The 15,479-nt window shown below is 37.7% G+C and overlaps 1 long non-coding RNA gene across 1 annotated transcript; it reads left to right on the top strand.

Moving 5' to 3' along the window:
• Positions 1 to 2,749: 2,749 nt before the first annotated feature.
• On the top strand, positions 2,750 to 3,659 carry LOC109027263 (uncharacterized). The gene is made up of 2 exons (XR_002006383.3): positions 2,750 to 2,913; positions 3,269 to 3,659. It is a non-coding gene; the product is annotated as an uncharacterized lncRNA (long non-coding RNA).
• Positions 3,660 to 15,479: the final 11,820 nt, after the last annotated feature.

Below are 15,479 nucleotides of genomic sequence, written 5' to 3'. Positions count from 1 at the left end.
ATAGCTTGAAATGAGCCATGTGGAAGTATTTACACCAAGGAAATTGTCAAACAATACAAATCAGTCCTATTTTCCCCAGAGAGCCAGTTTTAAATCTTTACCAGCATACCACTGTACAAATGTCACCTTTGGGACTGCATCACAGCTGGCTGATAAAAACTAGAAATGACAATGATAGACAGACACAGAGATAAGTTCAGATGTACAATTCCTAATTCCTGACAGGATATTTACCTGATGATTAAAAAAATAGGTCAAAGAAATTGTTACATGCATCTTCAGAGACTGGCTTTGAAGCAGCCACATCTACAATCTGCACCTCCTGCTTTTCCAGTAGTGATGACAAAGATTGATGGGATAAACAACAGAAGGTCAACAGAGCCATGCCCCAGGGAATTCCCTGGAGAAGAGCTTGACATTTTGAGTCAGTGTTTTCTGACTTCCACCCAATGACATACCCTAATATAAAAATGCAATTGAAGAGTACATCATTTTTCCTCAGCATTCAAGGAGCAGGTAAAGACAGATAATGTATAAGCAGGACAGTGGAGAAATGATTCTTTAGGGAACAAAACATATATATTGCACGTAAAAAATTCTGTGCCTTTGTAATAAATTTATCTTCAACCATCAAGGAAGGCTTCAGGTTGGGCGTAAGATAGCTCTCATGTAGGTAAAACCAAATGAGGCTCACTTTCTCCTTCCAGGTTTCCTGAAGCTAACCTTTTTCCTTCCTTTTTACATGCCCTCTCCACAAATAGAGTTGGTAAAAAGTATCTGTTACAATGACCCGGGCTTTACCATCCATGGCAAATCTTTCTAAATTATAGGCCTTTCCTCATAGAGACCATTTACGGTGGGCATAATACAAGGCTGTGTTCAACCATGCCACTCTTTGAACTAGCTGCACCATGTTATTACAACACTAAACTGGAGTGGCCAGTTTTTCTATAAATAAATATTCTCCTTGCTGGGCAGATGAAAATCCTTAGTAGCAGTTCCTACATTATTGATTTGCTCGTTCCTAGCTTCTCTGCTGGGAATGTCTTTTGAGTTGTTTTGAAAAGAGAAGTCTTGTAAACACTTGACTGTTGCTGGACTCAAGAAAAATCCGATTAGCAGGGAATCAACAACATTATTACTCGGCTGGGTTCCCTGTAATTCCTCCATCTCTGGGCCAGGTGGGTGGATAGGGGTGAGGAGGTTTCAAAGAGATTGTGTGTTCTTCCTGGATTCCATTTGTTTCTTTGCAACAGTCCTTTAATTTTTGTGGTGTTGGAAATGGAGCTAATAATGACAATTTGAACACAACTGGCTTCCTCTCTCTGAATGATAACAAAGCAGAGATTATTGGCTTTGACCAGACAAAAGTGGTTAGACGTTTAGTGAGTTACTTTTTGAGACTCCTCAACACCCACAGAAAATAAAGTCCAGGAACTCACTAGGAATAGGATAGCTCCTCACACAGCCTCGTAAGACCGTAAATACATTTTACCTTCAGGGCAGTGGTTTTGTTATTGCTGTTTGTCTTGTTTTCTTTCTTTATAAAACACTATAAAGAGATATGTGTATTCGAGATATTAAAAGGTAGGATGTCTTTTAAAAGCCTCAGATGCCGTCTGAATTCCTTCACTGCCATCTCTTGGGTTTCTGCAGCTATATCCTCTGGCCCTGGCAACAGCTTCCTGGCCAGGAGACCCTGGCACAAGCCTGTGCCACCAGAGTCAAATCAGCTCTGTGGATTACAGCTGAGTTCTAATCTTTCACACTCGTTCCGATGTTGGTGTCTTATAAACTGGCTGTCTCACACACCTCTATGCTATTACCTGAATTCTCAGTCTCTTCACTCTTGCTTTAGGGCTTGGCTGAATATGCTGTCCTAAGCCAGACTTCTCATGGTTGGGATCCTGCTACCTCATAGCACCCTCTATTCCTGGTAGGGTCTACCTGCCTTACTGGGCAGCGTGTGGCCACTGATGGCTACATCTCCTGCCATGTGCCCAACTGTTTGGCCTTTTACCCATTATAGCCTGATTCTCAGCCCTGCTACAAATAAAAGCTCTCACAAGACAGCTTTTAAGAAATACTTATGCCAGGGCCCCACCCCTAAGAATTCAGAGTCAGTTGGTCTCATGTGATATTGATATTTTTAAATGAAAGGTTCTTGTTATGATCTGAGCTATTTAGGGTGTTACCTCATAACACCCCTAAAATTCATATATTGAAGTCCTAACCCCCAGTGCCTCAGAATGTGGCTGTATTTGGAGACAGCATATTTAAAGAGGTAATTAAATTAGAATGAGGTTATTAGGATAGGCCCTAATCTGACCGATGTCCTTTTAAGAAGAGGAAATTAGGACACAGAGACAGAAACGTGGAAGAAATGTCATGTGAAGACAGTGAGAAGACAGCTGTCTATAAACCAAGAAGAGAGGCTTCAGAAGAAACCCTCCCTGTGAACACTTTAATCTCAGACTCCTATTCTTCAGAACTGTGAGAAAATAATTTTCATTTAAGCTTCCCAGTCTGTGGTATTTGTCATGGCCACCCTAGAAAACTAACATAGTCCTTAAATAGATTCAACAAGTAGCCAGGAGTGGGGACCACTAATCTAGTGGTTCTCAACCATCAAGTTACTTGGAGGGTTTGTTAAAGCACACATTATTGGATCCTACCCTCAAGGGGTCTGGCTCAATATATATCCTGGCCTGACAATTTGCATTTCTATCAACTTCCTGGTGATGCTGACATAGCTGGTTTTAGGACCATATTTGCAAATCACTGCACCAATTTATGTGTTGTAGTTGGTTTTTGAGTCTCCAGCTTCCCCTCTCAACTCCTGCCACTTTATGGAACACCCTCAGTGCCCAGGGGTCTCTTGTCCTTGGTCCTGGTTCTCCCTGGGCTGCCTTGGTAAGTTACTCTTGATTCATATACATATTTCTTAGAAATGTGGAAAATTTTTAGTGAAAAAAACATGTCTGGGAAGAGTTACAATCTCAATAATCCTGTATATGTGTTTGTGAATTTATGTATCTTTCTACAAAGAGTTTCAGACAACTACTAAAACTTGGATGAACTGGGTCACTGCACATATGAGGATCTGAATAAAGGTTTAAATCTTAATACATTAATATTAAATGCATTTTATAGTTTCTGTGGGATTAATACTTACTAGATATTAAAATATTTTTTTCTCAATTTATTAACATTTGCTTTGAAGAGCCAATAATAATAATAATAATAATAATGCTGTTTCATATTGCAGAGACTTTGCAGTGTGCCAATAAGAGGATGTATATGAGACCCTTACTCATGTACTTTTCTCTTGTGAAGCTAATCACACTGGACTTTTAAGTCCTTTCTTCCTGACATTCAGTCTTTGACTCTGAATTAGCTGAGGCATGAGAAGTTCACCACAGGAAGGTCCTGCCCTTTGTTTGCTCCTAAAGGTTCCTTTAAAGTTCAACTTGACCAACACACCATTGCAAGCACTCCAGAGGAGAAGACAGCCTTGCTGTGTCCAATCCACTTTAGTTTGTAAATTTCTTGTCCGTCACTTTTATGCCCCCACTGAATAGGACAGTGTGAAGCATGGATTAAGTATGAAATAAATGGTTGTTGAATAAATCAGAAAATTAAATGCATTCTGCACAGAATATGCTATTTCTCACCTTTGTGCCTTTGTGTATGCTCTTCCTTCTCCTGGGCTGCTTGACCCTATTCTTTACCTAACTTGGACTTCAAGATTTAGTTGAAAAAGTTATTATGAACAGAGCTTAGGCCCTAGCGGAGTCCATAACTGTGCTTTTTCTCCCATTTGCTTTGAAATTCAGTGGCCACTGATTTAGTAATCCTATCAGTAAGATAGGATCCTATCAATAAGATCAACCTTTAGAGAGTCCTGTGTAAAGTGCAGTCACATGGATAATCTCCTTTCATCTTCACAAGAGTCACCTGGTGGTGGGGGCGGGGAGGGGAAAGCTTTTAAACATTACACTTTTCAGCCCCACCTAAAACCGTTAAATCAGAACATCCAGAGGTGAGTGCTGCAAATTATCATCTTATAAATGTCTTTGTGATTTCAATGTGCAGCCAAGATTGAGAATCACTGAGTCAAAGGGTCCACATCTATGGCACCAAACATCAAACATAAGTCTTCTTTTGATGAAATGAGCTCTTACAACCTGAAAGAGATTTGAAAATAGTTCGGAAAGCTCTCTTCCAATCTTGGTCTCTCTGCTCCGTTTTCATTTTTGTTTCATTTCCACTCCTCCAGGTTTCGGCTCTTCTCCACAGCTTGGAACCCAGTTCCTCCACCTGCTTCCTAGACTAAAACAATTTCAGTCCCCTCTTACTTCCTCCTGTTTGCTTCCCCAATTACCATGAGCTCAGCAAAACAGAAATAAAAACTATTCTCCAATCAGCTCTTGGGATATCTCAGTCCATCCCAACACTAGTGTTTTAACTACCTTTTCAAAGAAAGTAAGTCACTTGAGAGAAAGGCTTGGCATGTCTTTTTAATCTTTGGTTACAATCATTCAACAAATGCAAGCCCATTGCTTTCTTGGCGATAAGTCTGGAGGCATAGATGATGTAGGGATTTGTAAATTGGGTTAAATATTTTGTAGTCTCCTTATTGGGGGCCCTTGAAACGTTCTGTACTGCGGAGATACAGGTTCAGAGAAGCATTTGCAAAAAATAACAAGGGCTGCAAGTAAATTCAAGGGGACTAAGAATTAGGAGACTATTGGAGACAAAGATTGGAGTTGTGAAAAAACAAATGGGAAAATATTTTAGATATAGCATCTATAAGGCAGCTTAAGATGATACAATACCCCATTCTCTGTGTTGTTGCATTCCATGAGGGAATTAGATGTCACTGTACATGGCGCTTCCAGATTTTAAAATGTGTTATGAAATAAGAGTATTTTAATATCTTCTTAGAGTGTACAATTTATCACTTCTTAGCCTTGCTTTCCTTTTTAAATTAAACTGAACTTGGCTCTTAAACAAAGAACGGGAGTAGGGAGCCAATGGTAATTAAAAATAAACTGGATTTCTCCTTTTGATCAACACTGGTTTCTGATGTAAGTGTTCTGCAAACACAAAAAATGTTTTATATCCAACAAACAGTTAGAGGTTTTAAGTCAGCTGGAAGCAAAAACAAAAAGAAATTAATATTAATATATCTCATCTTTTTCTTTACTCTGTTGCTTTGTGCATATCTCTGCATGTGTTCATTATAATTTGAGATCTTAAAAGTTGTTAAATCAATTGACACCTGAAAGTTACAATGTAGTGGAACTTCTAGGGGCTGTACATCACATTTCACGCATAGATTACTATTCAGGGTCCACTAAACTTCCCGGCATTCAATGCCTTTTCCAGTGAAATCTTAGAGGAGTTCGTGGAGTGCCCTGTGTAGCCATTTTTAGGTTGGCCATGTTACAATATGCCTAGCACAGTCCTAATTTATGCCTGTAACCCTGGCCTAGTTTTAACCTTGCTCCTGTCATTTTCAAAAGTTTCCTGATGTAGACTATGAATCATTTGATCATCCTAGCTGTGAAGGATAGAACAAATGCTTGTGTTGTGAATGGGCCAAGGTTCTCTAAGAAAAGACAGTTCACTTTTCCCTTCCTTCATCACTCTCTGAGTAACTGAGCTGTGTGAGGCAGGATCATGGGCTTCAGGGAGTTGGGATTGGGAATGGCCAAAGGAAAGGAAATTGGGGTAGCAGGGGAAGATTAGAGTTCTAAGACTAGATTTCTCAAAAGTTATTCATACATGATAGGAGTTATAAGAGAGCAAATGAAGTTTACTATTAATAATATACCAGTGGATCTGGGCAAAAATATTGAAATAGGACATTCACTTGTGCTGAGAACCAATCTTAACATCTCACTGGCAAACTGAGTTAGAAACTGCCTAAAATTCCAGCATATCAATGATAAAAATCAGGTCAGGCATGGTGGCTCATGTCTATAATCCCAGAACTTTGGAAAACTGAGTCAGGAGGATCACTTGGGGCCAGGAGTTGGAGAGTAGCCTGGGCAACATAGCGAGACCGTGCCTCTAAAGGAAAATTGGCGGAGCATGGCGGTGTGCACTATGTCTCAGCTGCTCAAGAAGTTGAGGCGGGAGAACCACTTGAGCCCAGAAATTCTAAGGGGTCAATGACATTTCTGAAGGTGAGAAGTCCAGGGGACAGGAAAGCCAAGTTGGGTGGAAACCTAAGCAGGCAGGCAGCATACGGAGAGGAAGGAACTGGCCTCAGCATCAGTGAGCTGGCTTTTATTCTCATGACTTATCCTCTGGAGCTAATGACTCCAGCAATCTTAAACAAGTGGACTAATCTCTCCATGCCTTGATTTTCTGATCTGGGAAATGAGAAGAATCAAGCTTTATTTCACTATATCTCTGACAAAGATACTGTTTTACTTTATAACTGGAAATCTTATTTCAGTATTTTTTTTTCTAGCCAGAAGCTTCTGAAAGAGAAGGAGGAAATCTGTGTCCCTCAATTATTTATGGAGCATTTTCTTAGACTAGGTTACCCCTGGCTAGACTGAAACTTACTACTGCTTGTCGAAAAGAAACCTCAAAATTGTGTTGTATGTATTTTCGCCTTAAAATCCATTTCGATTCAGATGACGTATGTACACACCTATACAAATAATGACATAGATTTTATTTTTATTTTATTTTTAGAGATAGGGTCTCACTCTTTTGCCCAGTTTAGAGTGCAGTGTTGCGATCATAGCTTACTGCAGCTTCAAACTCCTGGGCTCAACTGTTGCTCCCACCTCAGCTTCCTGAGTAGCTTTGACTCCAGGTACACAGCACCATGTCCAGCTATTTTTTTTTTTTTGAGACAGGGTCTCACTATGTTGCCCAGGCTGCTTTCCAGCTCCTGGCCTCAAGTGATCCTCCCACCTCAGCCTCCCAAAGTGCTGGGACTATAGGCATGAACTACCATGACTTAGTTGGTTTTGATTTTTGTGGCTTCACAGATTCATCCATAAGGGAAAAAAAGAATGCTATTGAACCCTTGAAAGTAGAAATCTAAATTCATTTTTTGTTACATAAACACAGACTTCTTAACATTTGAGGAACTAACTAGTCTCAAATGCTGGAAGTCAGCAAAACAAGAAAAATGTTTATATTAAAAAGGAAAGCATAACGAGTTTCTGAAATCTGATAAAAGATGTCAATACTGATAGCCCAAAATTGGAGAATTCTTAGAAATGCAAAGTAAGTAAATATTCTTTTTAACTCCATTTTCTAAGGCACTAGATCTTTTTACTCCTCTCCCCGCTCATACTCCACAATATAGTATCTTATGAACTAGAGCCTTGCTTCTCAAATGGGGTTCTAAAATTGTCCAGCAGCATGGATATTAACTGCGAGCTTGTTAGAAACACAGTCTCTTCAGGGCTTACTCCAGAGCTACTGGATCAGAATCCGCATTTTAACAAACTCTCCTAGTGATTTTCATGCACAGTCAAGTTTGAGGAGTACTGCACTGGAGAACATTTGGCTATAAATAGAAGAGAGCATAAAAACAACCTTGTCAAATAGAGAAGTAAGTGAAATTAAACTGCCCTGTGCTTGCCACTAAAAGGGGAAATTGTATTAATCCTCTGAGGGTCCGTTTCTTTTTCTGCTGTGTATGCACTGATATCCATTTCCATCTTTCTTTGCCACTTGCTTATAATATCTTTCTCTTTTATATTATATATGATGCTTACATGTAATTATGCTTAAACCGTATAATTGCTATCACTTTGCAAAATTTCAAACTTCCTCTAATATTACTTCACTCTGAAGCCTAGGATATGCTGTGTTTACACAGCCTCTATCTGTTTCCTTTTCTCTGAGACTCCTTCCCCCATTAAAGCAGACATAATACAAAATAGAAGAATGGTTTGGCTTGGGAATGTACTGATTCTGGGAGTGCAGCCATGGAGCAGTGTCAGCCAGAATTGGATGAATGATACGAGGGGTACAGTGAGACCTGGGATCTTCATTATCAAAAGGAGGGGCATATTTTAGTTATGGGCAATACAAAATTTTGCTGCGACATAAACCATAGCTGATGAGAATGTTTGTTTTAATCTGCTTTGAGGGCTGAAATATGACATTCTCTTGGTTGTTAATGCTTTCCGGAAGAACCATAAATGGAAGGAGAGGCTTAGAAATTTCTTTTTCTTTTCTGCTACATTTCCAATGATACATTATAAAGCTTCTTCCCCATTAAAATTCAAATAAAGAATATAAACCCATCTTGATTAAAACAAAAGAGATGAAATAATACAGTTATAGAGTGAAAAGAACAAAAGCTTTAGAATCAGACAGACTTACTGGAGTTGACATCCCATATCTGTCACTTTACAAACTGTAAACTGTATCAAATTCTTGACCTCTTTGAGCCTCAGATTTCTCATCTGTGAAATGGAGATTGTGATACTTATTTTGAAGAATTGCTTTAGAGAATTAAAAGAGATAATGTATTAGAGACCCTAGAATAGGAACTGATAATCACTCAACTAATATTCATTATCTTCCTTTCTTCCTATTCTGAATCAGCGGGCAGGATTATTTTAATATGACTGGCTAAAAAACCATTGAGAGATAGTCATTGCTGTGATTGAAAGCCAAATTGGTAAATGTGATCTCCACACAGAAATGTTATAAACAGATGCATGAGTATTGTTTGTGCAGGTTACACTGCTGTGCTGAGGGAATAGGGCTGATTAATTTGAATAAACGTTAAGATTGGTATGGTTCTACAATTCTTCTGCAATCTCCAAAAGGAAGGAAAGAACCATAGAAATCCTCAAATGTTTTCCAATATTTAGGCGGGACCCTTCCTTTCTACTGTTTCACTTTTGAAGACTATGCAGAAAGTATTTTTAAAAGGAAAACGTTACTGAAATGCATACATGAATATAACTTTTCTATAAAAGTCATTGTTGTCTCATATATTGAGGCATTAGTTTAACATTTAACTATTTATTGTGCCAGAGTACTGAGTTAGGTGTTAGGGATACATGAGTCAACAAAAAGGCCAGTTAATAAATAAATATAATTGCAAATGTTGGTAAGGGGCCAAAGAAGAAAAAGGATGTTATCACAATGTAGTTTCTTCCTATAACCTTAGTGTTTGTATCTGGAATAAAGTAGTCCTTTTTTGCCCCCTTTTTCTCTTTACACAAGTTGAGCTTGGGTCCATATATCTCTCATACTTTGTAAAACCACAGCTTTTAAGACATATTTTTCTTGGTGTTTGGGATTAAATTTCATTCAGCTTCCTTAATTCCACTAAATCTCTTTTTAATTTTTCTTCTACAACCTGATTCTAATTGCAAATTTGCATTATATAGGATTTTTTTTTTATGAGAAAAGAGAAACTGAGACTAAATTCTAGCTACTTTATCCTTGTCTCAGTAGGTCTACTAAATTGTTCATATTCAGAAAATGGGAGAGCAGGACCATAATCCAGGGACAAAGAAGATTTTGTTTGTCAGTTTACAGCTGGGCTGGCCCCATTCACAGGCAGTTTGTTTAACCAAGGTATATAGGATTTCAGCTGGATCCTGAAGTGAGCATATGTAGATGGGAGAAAACATTGTGGTAGATGATGACTCAAATTGCCAATGCCTCTCTATATTCATCTCCTTTGACTTCCCAGACTCCCATTAAGAGGTGGAAGTTATTTTCCCACCTCTGAATCTGAGCTGTATTTGTGACTTGTTTTAGTCAACAATTAGGAGCAAGTGAGTTTTATGCCACTTCTAAGCCCAGGCTCCAAGAGGCCTTGTGTTAATCTTGCCCATAACTATGAAAATGAGCTGAGGTATCCCATTGGCAGGTGGATACATATGGCTCGATTACCTCTATCACCCCAGACAACAACCTGACTGTTGCCAAACATACGAGCAAAGCCATCCTAGACCAGCTAGTTGATTGTGAATGCATGAGTAAACCCAGTCAAACCTGTTACAGATGAGCAGGACTACATAGCTGAACCATAAATTCAGAGCAATAAAAAATATTCTCAGTTTTAAGCTTCTGATTTTGAGGTTATTTGTTTTGCAGCAGTAACTGATTATAAATATTTGCTACTTGAACGATTCCATGGTTTTCTAAGGTGATGTCCATTTTTCCTTTTCACCATCTCATTTTTGTATGAATTCCACCCTTAGCAAAGTTATTTTATCCTTTGATTGGTAAGAAAATCCAAAGGCAGACGTGTGCAGTGAATGTTTCATAATAAAGCTTTTAGGAAAAAAGCATGTGTATGTGTACAGATACGTATATGTATGTGTGCATATATATACATATTTGTTATACATTTTACATATAAAGTTTATAAATGTAATATAATAAAGCATAACACAAATTTATAAATAGTAAAATATATAATACCCTTTTGTAAATTCCACGTATCCAATTGATTCTTACAGTATATTTTTGTTATTTTTTGTAGAACTCTTGTATGCATAACCAACTTACGGTGGCAATGCTACCATGATTTCACAAATGATTAGATTCCAATCTGCTACCTCTTTTTCCAATAAATTTGTTGCCATTAAATCCTATAAGTGATTTATTGTTGAGCTATTGCTAACCCTTGTGCAAAGTTACGTTCATTAAATTGAAATCGATTTGGCTTTAATATTAAGCACAACACACTGTTAAGTTTAATTAGCATTATTAACATTTTCTCCATCATTTTCTTTAGTCTAAACAATCAACAGAATACTAAACCAAGTCCTGATTTGTAGTGTTGGCTCCTTTCTTTCATGAAGCATTGCCATCATGACCATTTTCAAGCTACTAGGGTGACGTCACCGAACACAGAGTGGGGAAGAGAAGCACAGTAGTACACCATCATATAGTATTTCTGCCATGCTGATACGATTGAGTTAAATAGCCTCAAAAACATAAGTAATATAAAATATAGTAAAATAATTAGAAAGTGATGAGTTTTGGGTGCTTATAACCATTATTTTTAATATAATTTATTGAATTATAAGTTCATATAATTTTTAATGATGGGCATGTCCAACAATTGGCTTGTTAAATTTCTAAAAGTAATAAAATGACATTCTGGGATGGATGATTAAAAAATAATAAAAATATTAACAATCAAATAAGTTGGCCTTGGCATACCCCTGCTGAAGGACGTTGGAAACACCCAATGGTTCTAGGTATAATAATAATTCCCATGCATCGAATGCTCACTAAATCCCAGATACTGTTTTAAGTACTTTAGTGAGGTGATCTGGAGGAGTTGACAGGGAAAATGGAAATCTAGATGACATGAGCTTACATACAAAAGCGATATTCAGTGTTGATGGTGGAACAGTGGTATGGAAACACCTTGGTGATACCAAGATTTCAATGTTTTGAAACTGAATGTGGAACAGAATCTGTAACCTCCTCCAGAGAGTTCCCAAAGGAAATAATATCAATCGCAACAAATTTGACCTTTCATTGGAAGCAGTTTCAGAATTCTACATAGATGGATTTAATGGCAACAATATGGCTGGAAGATAAATTATGGACTCATCTGGAAGCTGAATTTGCATCACAAGTAATGTTTTTACTTCATACATGTTTTGGGTCAATAAAAATAGTGAGTTTCTAATGTAGTTTATGTTCATGCTGCTTGAGTTTGAGAAAGGATCAACTTTCTAGAGATTATTATACTATTACATTGGTGTAGCTATAGGATCACTGATAGAAATTCCAGGGGCCAGCCACTCATCTCTATCAACCCCTTGGTGTCACTGGAATCAAAGAATGATTGCCTTCATCATTGTAGGTGTGTGATAAGACTAAGAACACAGTGTCAGTGACATAAACTGATGGCCACTTTAGGTGTCTCCTTTCCGTTTTCATAGTCTTGGTTTCCTGTGACTGAATCTTCCCAAAGTCTTTTGTGAAGCCAAAAGTTACCCAAGGCAGTGCAATGGGCATGCTTTAGCATCCATAAACTTGGCCTCTTGAATTGTTTTCAGGTTTGTTGCACGTCTCATCTTCTTTTAGTCTCATTTTCTTTCTCAATAATACTTTCAGTTGGTGTTGGGAAAAAAAAATGGTGACAAAGATGCTCAGGAAACTCCAGAACACCTGACACTATGATTCATTCCCAAGTTTTAAATTGTTTTTTTGAGTGGCCTCAGGGGGCATGATTATCCACAAGTGACAGGTACCAATGAGTGTTGTCTGGTGTGGGGAAATGTGTTAGCATATTACATTTAAAAACTCTTCGAATTAATTTATGTATCACTGTTGTGCATGACTAAAATAGGACTCAACAGTGGGATGTAGGAAATTTGGAAGATTAATCAACATATAATTTTTGAGCTCCTACCACAGGAAGGACATTTAGGTAAGTGTTGTGATGAATAAAAAGCTATGTAGCATATGTAACACCATTATACCTGCTTTTAGAAATGTTGCAGATTAATTGGGGAGAAAAGATGTGATTATGTGAAAAATCAGAAATAATAAAAGATTAGATAAAGGAGCAGGGCATGGGTTATGTGTACATAAAGTACACAAAGATAATTTGGCACCAGGGTGAATGTAAGAAAGTTTGAACTTTATCCTGTAGGCAATGGGCAGCCATTGAAAAGTTAATGTCTAGAAATACGGAAGTCAGCTTATGCAGATAAGGCTAGCAGTAGAGTGACTGACAGTGTTGCCATGAAGATACTCTTGCAGAATATTCTGAATTTGATGTTTGGCTCTCTCATTTATTAGTTGAATGACTTTTGTCAAGTTGCTCACATTTCTAAACCTCAGTTTCTCACTCCAACAAAAATAGATAATGATAACATTTTTCTCATCATAGCTTTGTGACAATTAAGTGAAATATATAGGCAAAATGCAGAGTACAGTGCCTGGGCCAGAGAGTTATAATAAAAATAATGATCATCATGGTTGACAGTAAATGTTTGGATCACATGATGGGAATGGTAATAAAACTGAATGGGAGGAAAAATGAAGAATGGACAAGATGAATCCAGATGCAGGAAGCCAGAGAAGGCAGTGTAACAGTGGAGTCTCTGTTTAGAGCCTGAGAAAGCATATGATACCACTAAGGTTTATGGAAAATACGTCAAGCAAGAGAGAGGCAAGTGATTTTTCCATTGTGTTCATTGTCTCTGAGAAGGGCCGTGTGTTGTCCCCTAAATCAGGTCATACACAGGCAAGGTCACATATAAATCTTGAAGACTACATTGGGGTGAGGCAAGTGGTGATGGGAGTAATCAGCAGTGGCAATATGTCAGAGAGCTGGGGTGAGTCAGATCCCCTCATAGGCATCCTGGTCAGTCCTGGAAGGTCAGGGGTGTGGTGCCAGCATGAAGGCAACAGAATGATTTAGGCTGCAAACAAAGTGTTAATGGATGTCAAGCAGCAGCTGAGCTTTCACTGACAGGTAAAAGTAAAGTTTTAATGAAAGACGCTTTTCCAGGGGAACTAAAAAATTGGAACTCAAGGGAATAAGGTAAAGGAAGATTGTGCATTGGAAGATGTGATGAAATGATGAGTAAGGAGTGAGAAAGAGAAATAAGATAGAAAAACAGATACTAGAATTAAGCATTAAAATAGGAACCGACTCACTGGGAGAAAAGCGTGAATCTAGAGCTGGAACTGGAATAGAACACAGAGCAAGACCAGCCATTGTAAACTAAAGGCTTCTCTTTTCCTTTTTAAAAATTGTATTAGTTTTATTAAGTGTTCCATATATCTGAAAATATTTACAAAATATGCATAAGGTATAAGAACAGCAAGCAGGTGTAAGAAAGCCATCCAGATTTTATGAAGTCTACAGTTTACTTAATTGACAAGAGCTTCTTTAAAGAAAAGAAGACAAAATCATGAATACAAATGGGTTATAAGACTGTATATTTCTCTAGAGTTGGAAAATAAATTACAAACCTTAAAAAAAAACAGAGTTACTAGAAACTTTACAAAATCCCAAAAAATATAATTTTGATTTAATTATTTATTTTTGCTTTATTTTTAGTTGCATAATGGGGGGAAGGTGCAGAGTCTCATATCCCTTTGATGGTTAGAAGTTATAACTAAAGAGTTTGCTCTAGCACTTAATATGATTTTTTGAGACCCAGTTGTGAAGAGAAAAATGATTGAGGAGAAAATGGCAGAAAGTGGAGCCCCCCCCAGAATGCTTCACATAATACCTTATATCTGTGCCAATTAAACAGAATAATGTGGCGTCCAGAGATTTAACCTGAACAGCGCGTTGTTTATGCCTGGAAATCCACCCTGCACTGTATAGGGTTACTCATGTCATGCATTTGTACTTGCCAGTTGTGCTGGAGTGTGATGATATACACTGTAGGTAGGAAGCATAGGCAGGGGAGTACAGGAAGGAGGGAAAAATTGAGGCATAATTTTTGGGGAGTCTTTGATGACGCAATCTTTCTTCATGTATGTTCTAGATAGATGGTAGTGAAAATTGAAGCATATTTTATAACAAGAATGTATTTATGCATATTTATGCAATTTGAAATAATATATAACTTTGGCGGTCAGAGAAAATGATGTGTATTTATATGTTTTCATAAGAAAAGATGTCTGCCTTTTAAATTTTTATCTTTTCTATTTTTAATTTTTTAAAAACCTAGATTACAGAATAAGATGAATAGAAAAGACTTTAATTTGTATTAAAAGAAACACCCACACAACCACCTACCCACCCATACACCAAACACACACACACACACACACAGATGCCTCATAAAAACATGTGAAATAACACACATTAAACCATTTCTTAATAGTTGTTATGCCATAGGACCAGAGAAATGAGATTGGTATTGGGGAATCAGAAAGTTTTTACTTGATCTAACTCTTTTGTTTTTTACTTTGTACGAATAATATCTATTTTAGTGAAATAAAATTTAAAGACATGAACCAGAGCTAGAGCAGTGATTGAGACCGACTGAGCTACAAAAACTCATGTTTTTCTGAGCCATATTCAGTTAATCGTAGTCTGTGTCTTAGTCTGTTCAGGCTGCTATAACAAAATACCATAGACTGAGTGGTTTGCAAACAACAGAAATTTATTTTTCACAGTTCTAGTGGCTGGGAAGCCTGAAATTAAGGTACCAACAGATCAGTGTCTAGTGAAGGTTGTTTGCTAGATAGCTAATCTTTTTGCTATAGGCTCATATAGCGAAAGGGACAAGGCAACTCTGATAATGACACTAATCCCATTCAGGAGGGCCCTGCTCTCATGGCCTAATCATGCCAAAAACCTAAGCTCCTAACACCATCACACTGGGGATTAGACTTCAACATATGGCTTTTGTGGGGACACAAACATTCAGACCAAAGTAGTCTGTAATTTTGTTAGTCACTTTTAGTCAGCCCTGAAAACTGACATGTGCAAGTGGGTTCTACAGTTTCAAATTACAAGAATGTGAAGTGTT

This window comes from Gorilla gorilla, chromosome 5 (genome assembly GCF_029281585.2).
Source record: "Gorilla gorilla gorilla isolate KB3781 chromosome 5, NHGRI_mGorGor1-v2.1_pri, whole genome shotgun sequence".
In the NCBI taxonomy this organism is placed as follows: domain Eukaryota; kingdom Metazoa; phylum Chordata; class Mammalia; order Primates; family Hominidae; genus Gorilla; species Gorilla gorilla.
Note: the sequence above shows the minus strand (reverse complement) of the source record. Positions and strands in the feature narration are given on the sequence as shown.